This window comes from Falco naumanni, chromosome 2 (genome assembly GCF_017639655.2).
Source record: "Falco naumanni isolate bFalNau1 chromosome 2, bFalNau1.pat, whole genome shotgun sequence".
In the NCBI taxonomy this organism is placed as follows: domain Eukaryota; kingdom Metazoa; phylum Chordata; class Aves; order Falconiformes; family Falconidae; genus Falco; species Falco naumanni.
Window position 1 is genome coordinate 67851696 of NC_054055.1, and position 13428 is coordinate 67865123.

Sequence of the window (13428 nt, forward strand, 5' to 3'; positions counted from 1 at the left end):
AAGATGTTGCTGTTAAGAAAGTATAGTTTTCTGACAAAAGAAGAGGATATCAGCTTTTTTTGTTTAACACTTGCAAGACTATACCCCAGGGAAGCTGTAATGCCTGCAAAAAACCTGACTGTGGATTGCGGATGGAGATAATTTGATATTTGCCTTCATTACACACAATGAGAATATTCTCTAAGGCACTTCTAAAAATCCACCTGGTTGCTAATCTAGTTAAAACATTACGTTCCATGGCAAGACTTCAGTTTCAGATTTTCTGAGTAGAAGGAGGTTAATGTTATTTTGTGAGTTTGGGGTTTTTTTTGTAACTGTACTGTTTGGTTTAGGGTAAGTTCAGCAGGAATGTATGTACACAAAAACACAGCTATAGCCTACTCATGGCCATTCAGTAAAAAGCAGACAGCTCAAAGATGCACTGAAAAGAATAGCTGAGTGGTTGTGGTGGAAAGTACTTTTTGTGTTTGTCTTAAGTAACAGAAAGGCAAAAGAGTGCAAAAAACATTAATCACTGTTTCCTTTTCGATATTAATGTAAGTATAATCAAAAAATCCTTTTTCTTTCACTCTGCTCTTCGCATCTGATTTTACTTCCTCAAAAGTGGAATATATGTATGTGTCTTATATGGGACTTAGCCTTCTTTTTCCATATAGTCTCTTAATTTGAGCTTTATGATCCTCTTAAGATTCCTCTTGTTGACAGAAAATATGTCCAGATGATCTAAAAACTGTACTTCTGTGTTGTGTGAATGGTTATGTCCATAAATCATTTTTGTACATGTCAAGATGAATAGGTTTTACCCATATTAGCCTTAGATTCTGGATATATTATTACATACTGATTTCTTTTTTAACATTATGTATGGCAGCAACTTTTACTCTTGAAGTTAGTAGCACTGCTCTTCAATCATGTGGAGAATAGATAACCTACATGGAACTAATCTCTATTTTTCCATATGTTTGGTACCCTGTTTGCAAAACATACTAAGTCTGAACAGTGTGATCAAACATGTCCCTCCTGTATGCTGTGTTAGCTACCACATGTTTGTAAAGGAAGGGAGTTTATTAGCTTTCTAGGACTAGTGAGTATACTACTTTTCCATAAGCAGGAAATCCTCAGTTCTGAAAAGAAAAAAAAGTGATACCACTTTGGTCTGAAGCCACTAACCTTTTACTTTGTTTTCCACAAAGAAGAAAAATACTAACTGCATTACTCAACTACCCACAGCAGGGCTATGTTGTATTATTCCCTCAGTAATTTGTCAGAATAATCAGCATAGCTGTTGTACAGAACAAGGCAAATTATAAAGTTTCATTTAACAAGTGCTCAGCGTACCTACTTAATACATCATTTAAATAACAATGCAGAACCAGGTCTGAGATGTTATAAAATGAACTGTGCATTTTTATTTTACTGGACCGTGTGCATTCAAGCCCTCCCAGCAGAAACTTTTTCATTGCTGTATCCTGATTTATACAGCAGTCAGTGCTCCTTCTACAAGTGCAAATGTGGGTGCTGTAGCACCATCACCTCAGAAGATGCCGCAGAGCTGTGCTGCAAAAATGTGCTTGCTCACAGAGGAGGAAGACCAATTTGTGATGCCCATCTTTAAAAAATAAGCATCTCTGGCGTGTTCTCCCAACACTGGTTTCCACTGTGATGTTTCACTGGTCTGCCTGCTCAAACACCTTCTGGCTGCTTAAACTGATTTTACTCCCCTACCTTGTCTTGGCCTCCCTTGGTTTTCGGCACAACTGCAAGCGTGCCTGATCTGCTGAGGGGCTCACCTCCACTTGCTGCAAGAGGGGAAGGAGCAGAAATAAATGGGGAACGTAAAGGACCTACAGAGGTGCTCCCCTCGCCACTTGTTTACACTCTGAGACTTTAGCATTGCTGGCTTTTGTAAGAGCCCACCAAGTATTTTTGCATTGATGGGCATTTCCCCATCCCTCGTGAGGGTAGGGAGATCTTTACAAAGAATCACATTCAGTGAACTTAAAACAGTGAGCGTGTAGTAACACTGGACCGTGTATCTTTTAATAATAATAATAATAATAATGCATGAGAATGGTAGTTTCAGATACATATATTAAATACAGACAATGTGAAAGGAAATGCATTTCCCCCCCCAGATTTTGGGTTTTTTTGGGAAAAAGATAACAGGCATGGCTTCATAGCTCTCCCGTGTGGCTGTCACACATGAACAGAATGGAATGGCGCTGTGGACAAGAGAGGTTTGCATAAACCCGGCTCTTGAGGTGCATCATCAGCCAAGCAAATGCCTTTGCTATTGGACCCCTGAGCTCCCTTTACACTTGTTGCAATAATGCAGGTTTAAAATTTATGGAGTTTTACTGGCAAGTAGGAGTGAGTTGCCTTCAAAAGCTGTTGAGGCTCATTTCTGTGCCCTGTTGCTGTGGACAGCAGTTGAACTTAGCTGAAAGAACCCAGAAACACAGCAGCAGCTTAACGAACATGCTGAGTTTATGCTGAATGTCATTATGCTCTTTTTTTCCACTGTGACTTCTGTAGCTTTTCTGACTTGCGGTGCTTATCATTTTATGCATTCAGCCTTTGGATGGTTAAATTAAGGTATTCTTCTGTTTATTCAAGAAAAAAATATATGAAAGATCTTGCCTCATTTTGAGCCAAAATGTTTTTGCTAGGAAAAAAATACTATTTTTTCCATTACTTTATAGTTCTAAAGGTTACCTGAGTGTAAATTCACAGCTCGGTCGGTCATTCCTTGGAATAAACTACTACATCTTCTTTTTTTCACCTTGCTGTGAAGTTTTATGTTGTTGAAACTCTGGTAAAGCCAATGAAATTACCATGGTACAAGAAATATGTACCTTTGGAGAGAGAGAGGGGTGATTTATACAGTCTGATCCACACTCTCTCTGTACAAATTTAGATAAATCCTTGCATGTCTTTGGTTAGGACACTCATCTTTGGTAAAAACATGCAAATTCTGAATTTCTTGCTGTAGATCTCTTGCCAAAGTCAGGAAAACTGATACAGTTTTATTCTTAAATGAAGACAAGTGTCTACCCTCAGTAGTTGCATGGACTGAACACAGTCATTTTAAAGACAGATTGAATTAAACAGTTCAAAACTCATGTAGACCAATCCAATCCATAGTGGGGGGGGTATTTTTTTAGTTCCTTTATCTTCAGCAATTTTTAAGGATTATAAATGCCATTTGGACAGTGACACAGATGTACCATGAAAAGGAATATTAAATGCATTGACTGCAAAAATAAATGGCTACTATTCTTCCCTTCATGCTCTCTAAAGTTGATGCTTATTGAGTAAATGAAATTGGTTTTTGAAGTAGGTAATTCAGAAGACTGTCATTAGAAAGCATCTGAATGTTTCTCGGGAGCTATCCTCTCACACACAAGGAGGATACCTGATTTAACTGTTTGAAATTTAAAGTAGCCCCATGTCTGGGCATACCTGCATCATTGAATGAATTTTGACACTGCAAATTTCTTCTCTTTGGCTTAGTGATCAGGTTCAGAGTGTTGTTCTTGAAATAAAGAGTTGTGTGTAAAAGCCTTACGTTTATTCATATCATCTCATCACTCTTATAATGTGTAGTCATTGAACTATTCAAATATAGACTGTGTACTTTTTTAATAGCTTTGAGAATTATTTTGTATGATGATTTTTTTAAATGAATGTGTACTCTAATAACAAAGCTGAAGATTTTACAGGAGTCACATTTTTAAGCAGTGTTTGTATACATTTTAACACTTTTTATATTTTCTATTATGATTTTGTATATTTTTATGTATGCACAGTGTACAGATTTTTTCCTGTAAATAAAACATTTGTTTTCATTTATTTAGGAGTGCTGGTCTTTTCATATAGCCTTGAGTGAATGACAATGAACTGCAGGTAGAACAAAACAGGAAGGTGCCCGTCTGTTCTGCCCACAATTGCAATGAAATTTCAAATGGAAACAGACAGACTGACAAGTAGCTTTCACAGTAAACTACAGAAAAGAGGCAAATATTGTAAAGCCAGTTTTACTTTAAAATGAGTATGTCTACCCAAGCGGCTGCTCTAGGATTCCCCTGAGAGAATGCACCATACTGCTCTATGTTTGGCAGTAAATTTCTTGGGCTAGTCAAGCCCTCTAAGGAGGTCACGTTCTGATGACTTGATACCGTACTCAAAATTCTGGTAAACTTCAGCTAAATGGCTGTGCCACCCATTCAAGGAATCCAGTGTCATGTTTTAAGGAATAAGAACAGACCTTTTTATCAATTATTAATTAAAATGAAAAACAACTTCTTAAAAGGGAAAACATAACTTGCCATTCAGTTTGTGATGAAATACCATAAAATTTTACCACTACAAGTCTGCTTACATCCATTAAATGTGAGGCATTCTGCTGCTTTTGGTAGTCTGAACTGCGCAGTGGCCGGAGTTGGGCCGGTGGAGGTGATAGTCACTGTTTTCATCCCAGGGAGTCACCGTGAGTCCATGCTGACAATAAAGCTAGTTACACATTAGTGGAACAATGGAAGTTGGATTGCTGTCACATAAACTCCTGGCAGCCAGTAATCGTGCAGCTCATCCCATGTATTAACCAGCTCCTGGCAGGCAGTGTTGAGGGGCTAATTACTATATGTCATGATATGCAAGTAACACCTCTCAGAAAATGCAGAACAATGAGCTCCGCTAGGGGATAAACTGAATGCTGGGATGCATGAACGAAGCAACTAATGGATGCTTTTCAAATTGATCAACTTTGCTTTTACTGTATTTTTTTCTCATTTAAAAAACAACAACAACAAAACATTATCACTATTCCATCTAATAAAGTGATCAGTCGACTTCATTGTCTACAGTGTGAGAGAGGACATTCTTCTCTTACTGCGTACAAACCAGTATTACAGGAGGAGGTTGAAACCCATGAACTATATTGGGTGAGGTACAGAGAACATCTTGCTGTACTCCCTATTCTTTAGCAATTACAGCTGTAGGAGGTGTGACATTACCTTTCTGATCGTATCTCTGGGAACCTTGAAGGCAACTCATTTTCAGGTTTATTCCCAAAATTTGACTGCCCTTTTCTGAAAAACATGCCTTTGAAGGAAGTATCTTTTATCTATTTATTCATGGAAGTCATCTGTGTTTCATTTGAGCAGCTGAAGGGCATAGTTCCCTGACAGGTTCAACTTCAATACAGGCATTTTGGCCCATTTTATCTGCATTATTAGCTTGCCTATTGTGATCTGGCTGAAAGACGTGTCAGGATGAGTGCTCCAACTTTCTGTCCTGACTGCAGCATGAACCTGTTGAAGTGATTCTCCCCCTCTGCTCTGGTGAGACCCCACCTGCAGTGCTGCATCCAGCTCTGGGGCCCCCAGCACAGGAAAGTCACGGATGGACCTGTTGGAGCGGGTCCAGAGGAGCGCCACAAAGATGATCAGAGGGATGGAACACCTCTCCTGTGGAGAGAGCCTGAGAGAGCTGGGGTTGTTCAGGCTGCAGAAGAGATGGCTTCAGGGAGATCTTATCGCAGCCTTTCAGTACTTAAAGGGGGCTTATAAGAAAGGTGGGGACAGACTTTTTAATAGACTCTGTTGCAACAGGACAAGGGATAATGGTTTTAAACTAAAAGAGGGTAGATTTAGACCAGATACAAAGAAGATTATTTTTTTTACAATGAGGGCGGCGAAACACTGGAACAGAGAGGTGGTAGATGCTCCGTCTCTGAAAACATTCAAGGCCAGGCTGGACGGGGCTCTGAGCAACCTGAGCTAGTTAAAGATGAGCCTGCTCATTGCAGGGGGGTTGGACTAGGTGATCTTTAAAGATCTCTTCTTCTAACTATATAGTAAAACCAGCTAGACAAGCAAGGGAGCCAGTCTTCTGCTATCATCACACCTGCCACCTTCTTCTGCAGGAAACTGCACCTGCAGCAGTGATTTAGTAGTAACTTACTGTGGGACTACTTCATCAGTCAGTATAAAGAGTTCACTAATGCTTGTGGTTTGGTTGGACTTCTGTTCTAGCTCTCCTGGCATCTTGATCTTTCCAGGGTAACAAATGGATAATTTGATTGTTTCATTAAAATAGCATGAATTTATCTGCTGCACCCCAAAACCTACCGATGTCCACTCCATACATGTATCTTTCCTTATTTTTAATATTCAGATTCTACTTCCTTGTTAAGTTTCTCCAGATAGAGCCCTTCAAATAAATTACTGCACTTTTGTGGAAGTACACCCTGACCCCTTAGCTTCATGCCTCGATACCCAAGGCAAGTTAGAAGTGCATGCCCTCTTACTTCTTTTTCCTAAAAATACGCTAATGTTCAAGTAAAAGCTTATTAAGTTTGATGGAAATGCTAACTGAATATATTAAAATGATAGAGAACTAACCGTAATGCAGTTATATAGTGTGGGTTTTTCACTGGAGGCACAGTAGCCAACAGAAAACCAGCAGTGCAGCAGGTTGTGACAAATCACAGGAGGAGACTGATGGTGTGATTGCTGGATTCTTTAAAATTACAAAAGTAAGAAATGGGTCCAGGCAAGGAAGGGAGAGAAAGGAATGACAAAACACAGCAAGGAGGGAGAAAGAAATGGCTAGAGAGAAGTACCATACCAGATGGAAAGACAGAACTGCTGCTCTTTCCTAGTAGTTGCTTAATTGGTTTTGGCTCTTGGTTTTGTCTTTCTTTCTGCACATTTGGAGAGGAATCCAACTCATCTGTTGGTGCTTATCTTGCTTCTGTCAGGTTTAGTGTGCTGCTGTGTGATCTTAAAATGAAGAAGAACTAAGGTAGAGTTAAGAACAGTAATTGACTTCTGCTGGTGCTCAGCTTCTTTGTAAACTCATGAATCCCACAAATTAGACTGAGGAAAGACTTACAGGGTTACATTGCTACACTGAGCAGTGTTCTCCATGCGCTCACAGTCATCTGTACGATAACTGAAATAAGAAAACCCATTTCCTCTGGTGACTTGTTTCTGTGCATAGACAAATACAAATCAAATACCCTCTTGCTTACAGGATGCTGACAGAAAAGGGGTAATTACTGTAGCAACAACTCTTTATGTGCTTGTGAGAGGACTCCAGAAACCCTGAAGGATTCAGGAGGACAAGCAACAGCCACCACAGCTGCCTTGATTTTATGGAAGCAGCCAGAGGAGAAAATTGCTACCAGTGCTGACTTCAGGCTGTTTCAGCTGCTGTTAATTGCCTTGCTCCCAGACAGTCATCTGACTGCAAGTGAGCTCCCTGATTAAAACATCTTGCTGGCCCACCTTCTGAACAGTGGGGTTTTTCCACTCTCTGTCCTGGAGTGCTGGTTAATGGTGTACTGGCTTCATCCTGCACTGTTGCTACTACGTGCAACAGGTATGTCTCCTCTGCTGGTGAGGTCCTGGGGCGGGGGTGGGTGGGGAATGGAAGAAGTTTGGGGGTTTCTGGATTGTTTTCTATAAAACTAGAAAAAAATATTTTTTTTCTTTTAAGCATAGTTTAGTCATTCTTACAGCAGTTCAGTAAGGTGTAATGTGAACATGCCTCAAGAAGCTAGAGTTCATGACTTGTCTCTTTTGTAGACTAAGTGACATTTCTGATCCAAAGTATCTACACCTTGGATTAAAACAGGGACAGCAGGAATAAACATTTGGCAAGTTAAGGCAAGAAACATGAGATGGGTTTCTTGTGCAAGCTAAAAGTGCCTGAAGTCTACCCCTAGGTCCAGCCTTACTGCCCGTGAGACACGTAAGCCAGGAGGCTCTATAAGGTGCTATATCCTGAGGACAGGTGTATGGGCAGGTCACCGGGAGGGAAAGGTGGGGAAAGTTCTGCTCTTGACTGGTTTCTGAGCCTGCTTTTTCAGAAAAGAGGACAGGAGGATTTGCTGGAGCTTCCTACTGGACAAAGCATTATTTTCCTTCCCCAGCAGTATTCCTCTCTGGAGGTGTTGAGTTGTTTTTCAGTTACTTTCAGTGCTTGTTTTCTTCTATATAAATTAAATTATAAGCTATCTGATGGAACTAATTTAGATTTTACAAATGCACGGGGCTGAATGTAGCTATCAGGCCATTAGGCATTTTAATGCGCAGCTGGAGCATCCCAAGAATAGTAGAGATGAAAAGAAAAAAAATCAATAAGCTGTTACCAAAATAATACTAACGAAGTTGTTCTATGGTAGAAGGGCAGAGAAGGCAGAAACAGAAGGGCAGAGAAGGCAGAAACAGAAGAGCATATACCAATGTCAGAAATATTACCTTATTTTCAGGAATGTAGCATAGTATTCAGATAACCCTTGATCGTGTAAAAGTATTCTTTTTAGATAACTCCTTATGAAATATGCTTTTTCACATGAAGTGAACAAAGTGAGAGATCAAAGCTGCAGGGATCATAAACCGGGGGTCGTTATTTTCTTAAAGGAAACAGAGGGGAACTTTTCTTTACCCCTACTTTAATGTAACCAGCATGGCTGCCGAACTTCAAAAGGACCGGTTCTGCACATGAAAGCACAATATTAACAATGCTACTATGTCTTCAATGCACATCACTGTTGCTTTCAACGGGGTTTATCACTGCAGGAAAAAAAAACAGGACAACTGGTCTATCTCACACGTGCTTTTCCCTGGCCTTAAGCAGAGCTGCTAAAACCCATTCAGTATACAAAAGAAGTAGCGTATGTGAAGTTAATTCCTCCTACCTAAAAGAAACTTAAGAAGAGTTTCCTAAAGCAATGTGAGGAACAAAACCAGGAAAAAACTTCAGTGAATAGCAACAAAAGGGATCCTGCTTCTATTTCATATTCCCATTTCATTAAGTCAGAATTGTTTAGGGCTTTGCAGTGTGATTGATGGATTCTGACTGAGGCAGCAGCAAATATACCAGTCCCTACAGTAACATCTTGCTCATGAGGAAAAATGAAGGGTCTATTACTACTGCAACATGGGATGAGTGATTGCAGGTCATTTTGAAATAGCTGCCATTTTACTGAAAGCTCAAAGCATAACTATGAGAAGTATTTTGACACTTGAAAATGTGTTTATTCTTGCATTTTCATTTCCCCAGTTTCTTCTTGCATTTTCATTTCTTCTCCTTTGGACTCTGGATAAGCCCACAATTCTGCTATGGCTAAAGTACATTAATATATACTTGTAGAAATGTGATCTTACTGTGTTCTTCTTTTTCTGTGGGTTATGAGCTGCATATTCTTGGCTATGTGTGTAACGCGTGTTTAGGGAACAGTTCTTCCAGTTGTTCCTTACAGAGTTTCACTTAGGCTGAGACCAAGAACACCACGCAAGGAAATCCAAAGCCTTATTATCATGAGATTATTTTTTGTAGCATGATACTGTTCTCTGTTTTCCCTTGTGAATTACTCAGGATCTTTTTGCTTAAGGGTGGGTCACTGTCTTGCTTTCTGCTAACACTCACACGCACACAAAAGCCTCAGCAGCTCTTGGGCATTGTTATCTACTGAGTCTTCCCTAGCATTATCTTTCATTCTGCCTCTGGCTGCAACAGAGGTTCTTATGAGCTCTCCCTTCCCCCAGATTCCCATACCACCTGCCCCATTGCTACAGCTTCTATTGTCTAATATGACCTTTCCATCAGTTGCTATAATTGACATACTGGAGGCACTCTGATATGGGTATGCTAGAAGAACCTTTTAATTACCAGATATGCATCCTGCTGCTGGATGAGGGCTCTTATTATAGAGCTCACGCTGTTTTTCAGGCAATAAGAACGGGAGTGTAGTAAGTGGCTATAAGGGATGGGAACAAGTCTTTCTGTTGTGGTATTTTTTTTTTAATCTTTATCTTGGTTTGCAGATAATTAGGTATTGATTTTACACAAGACAGAATTAGAAATTACCAAGGAGTGGTTTGAGTTGTGACTGTGTTTTGGTAGCAGTTTGGTTTTATGTGTAAGTAATACAACAACAGAACAAAATGGGTTGGGGAATCAGAATTTCTGTTGTGACAGAATTTTTAATTCTTCTACAATTTCTTTCTTATCTCAGACAAAATCAAAATAAATTATCAAAAAAAAGCCAGACAAAACCTTAGACTTTCAAAATATCCAATTACAGGTAGATGCCTTCAGGGAATTACGGTTCAGCCTCATTTCGCCTGTTGCCCTATAAGCTAGGTCTCTGGGCTGGGCTACGTTTCACTGCATGTCATCCCCTAAGTGAGCCACCACTGTTCCTGCACTGGTGCATGGGGGATGCAGTCTGGTAAGAGACCTTGATTTGCCTGGGTGAAGGAGAGTGTTTTTCATTGAAGACATATTTTACAGCAGTCATTGTGTAGAGGATTAGGCATGGGCATCTGGCCTGAAATGGGACGTTTCATCCTTATTTTTTTCCATGCTTAAAATAAAATTATCAGCTTCTAATTTTACAGAAACCACATTTTGCACTGAGAAAATGCATTAATGGGAAATTGCCCAGCAAATTAAAAACTGCCTGGTTTTTGTTTTATAACTCACACAGAAATTCCTTGATTTTGATGCTGGTCATCACTGAGAGAGAAGACAGTGAAAGTGAAAAGGAAGACAAGTTATATATGTTTTTGGTTAACCTTTGAATCCTATTTGTAGTGTATTCCTATTGGCCTAAAACCAGCACACACAGAAGTCTAATAAAGCCCTGGATGAGTTGCAAGGTCTTGAGTAAGTATTTCCCCTAAAGGGATAAAATATTACATCTGAAGCAGGGTCATCCATAAAGTGCTCCGTATACAGTAGCTGTACCCTATATAATGCACCCCTGCATATTTCTGTACACCCATTCTGAAAATCTGGTCCTAATTTAGATAAAGGGATTGAAGAAGTCACTGCAGAGCTGATGTTCTTGTTTTCAGTTCAGATTCTGAAGATAATAATAATAAGAGAGTTAAGCACTGCAAGAAGAAAACAAGGAAACAGGAAATAACTCCTAATGCATTGAAGTGTTGGTCCTCTACTAACATCCAGTGAACTCCTAAAAAGTTGTTTCACAGATGAACTACATGGTGCCAAGCATGATTACCAAAAGGGTTATAAAATTGCAATAATTGGGGTTTTATTTTAATTTTTCATAATTTCAGAAAGCTAAGAGTTATTACAGGGGAAATATAGAAGAGGAAAGCACTATGAAGCCAATGTGTCATTCCCTGGAGTGTTGCTTTTGCCACCACATGCCCGTGCCACAAGAGTGATCCATGGCCTACAAAGCAATGGGATACAACTAATGAAAAATAGGACCTTTGCAGTACTGCTTTTGCTGTGACTACACAACAGTGATGGCAACTGGGCATATTCTTGGTCACAGGCATTTGCACAGTATCAAGAGCACTGACTACTTTGGAGCATGAGATTATGTGTAGCAAAGAGTAGTACTAAACATTCTTGTAATTGTGTTTAGATTTGACATCAGTAGGATAGGATAGGATAGAATTGAAAAGTTCCAGTTGGAAGGGACCTACAGTGATCATCTAGTCCAACTGTCTGCTGCTTCAGGGCTGACCAAAAGTTAAAGCATGATATCAAGGGTGTTGTCAGTGGTTAAGAGGCATTTGGACAGGCTTGGGGCATCAACCGCCTCTCTAGGAAGCCTGTTGCAGTGTTTGATCACCTTCTCAGTAAATAAATGAACCCCAGTATCTAGTCTGGTCCTCCCCTCATGCAGCTTTGAACTGTTCCCACATGGCCCGTCACTGAATACTGGGCAGAAGAGATCAGCAAAGATGAATAGCCTAGGTCACTGGGGGAAATGAAAAGAATTAAAACTAGTTCAGCCTAACAATACGGAGACAGAAGGTTAACTGTTTGTGGTGTCCAAGTATGAAGAGAAAACAACTACTAAAGAAGAAGGGCTCTTTGAGTAAATCAGGAATAAAGGTTTACAAACTGGCTACAAATAAATTTAGTTGAAAGCAGTTACTAAGCTAAACACAGTAACAAAGCTCTGCAACATCTACTTCACAAGACAAGGAACTTCAAATTTGTTTTCATTTGGACACTGTCAAATTTCTGAATTGCATTAAATGATGCAGTTTATAATGAAAAGGGATTTATTCTAATGAATTACAGGCCCAGTATAGTTTTATGTTGTATTTTCCATACCCTGACAACCATTATTTCCTTGAGTGCCACAGCTTTTTTGCCCTGAAGGAAAAAGAACATCATGATTAAATCATAAAGTTCTACAGATTTGAATTAGACTTGCCATGCAAGTTCATGAGGTTTTGAGCAGTAATCTAACCTTTGATCCTCACATTTCTCCTGCTGTAAAACTAGGATGATGATAATTAACTGCTTTACAAGAATGTTGTGGATTAAATCAATTAACAATATTTGTTTAGAGGAGATTACAAAAAGGCCAAAAAATAAGTCCCTGACTAGGAAATCTCATTTTGTTTTTCTCTCCACCCACCTAATCTGAAATGATTGTTTCTTGAATTGTTAGCTGGATACACGACTGCAAAGATATACCTGGTGGACACAGTAAAACTCTGAGAAGTAATGTCAGCTGACACAAAATGTACAAAAAAACATCTTGCTTTGGATAAAATTTTAGTATTATGCCACTGCCACATCAGTAGAGATTATTCAGTAATTGAACAGGAGAGGAAAATGAGAGATTCTATTACCTCCAGGGTTACACTTAGTTTTTCAAATCTTTCTCATCTGTTGAATTTGATTGTCCTCATAAAGCAACTAAATTCTTTCTTTACATAATCTTTTGCATTGCATTAGAGATTCTTTTTTCCTCAGCTGACCTGTGCCTGCATTCAGCTTTGAAATGCTAAATTGCACCAAATACATAGCTGGAGTCCTACCTGTAAAATGTGCGCATGTTATAGGAAAACAGAAGCATCAGAATTAAAATGGGGAATTTTGAGGCTAAATTAATGCTTGACCTTAGTGAGACCAAGGCATGGGGTAAAATTCAGTCTGATTCCTGACCTGGCATTGCAGCTGAGATCACTGCAACAGAAGATCCCATAACATCCATTCAGTGTGGCTTGGCAATGCTATTTTGAAGACCAGAGACATCTAATATGGATGTCTCTTCCCACTTCCACAAAGCCCCGTGTTTCTCCACTGTTATGAAAAGAGCAATATAGGATGAGACATCAACTTACTAGATGCTGTTTAAAATCATATATAAAGTAAAGAGATATTGCTGCCCGTTACCTTCTGTGTCTTCCAGAAAGGAAAATCTTTTAACTGGGTCTCATTTCCATTACTGCATTCCTTAGCCATAAGTTGTAAGTCATTACATAGTCTAAAACACATGAGCTTATCCTGTGTTTGTGTTCATTCTTGTGTATTAGTTTCCAACTTCATTTAATATTTTGCTTGCATGAGAGGTGGCCTGGCTGCCTGCTTCCTACTTTTGCCCTGGGTCTAAAGAAGCAAGTCCTAAATGCTTCT

The 13428-nt window shown here is 39.4% G+C and overlaps 1 protein-coding gene across 1 annotated transcript in view; it reads right to left on the minus strand.

The window, feature by feature from the left end:
• LOC121083853 (pinopsin-like) overlaps window positions 1-13428 on the minus strand; it is a 92998-nt gene that overhangs the window by 7843 nt on the left and 71727 nt on the right. The window lies entirely within an intron of this gene.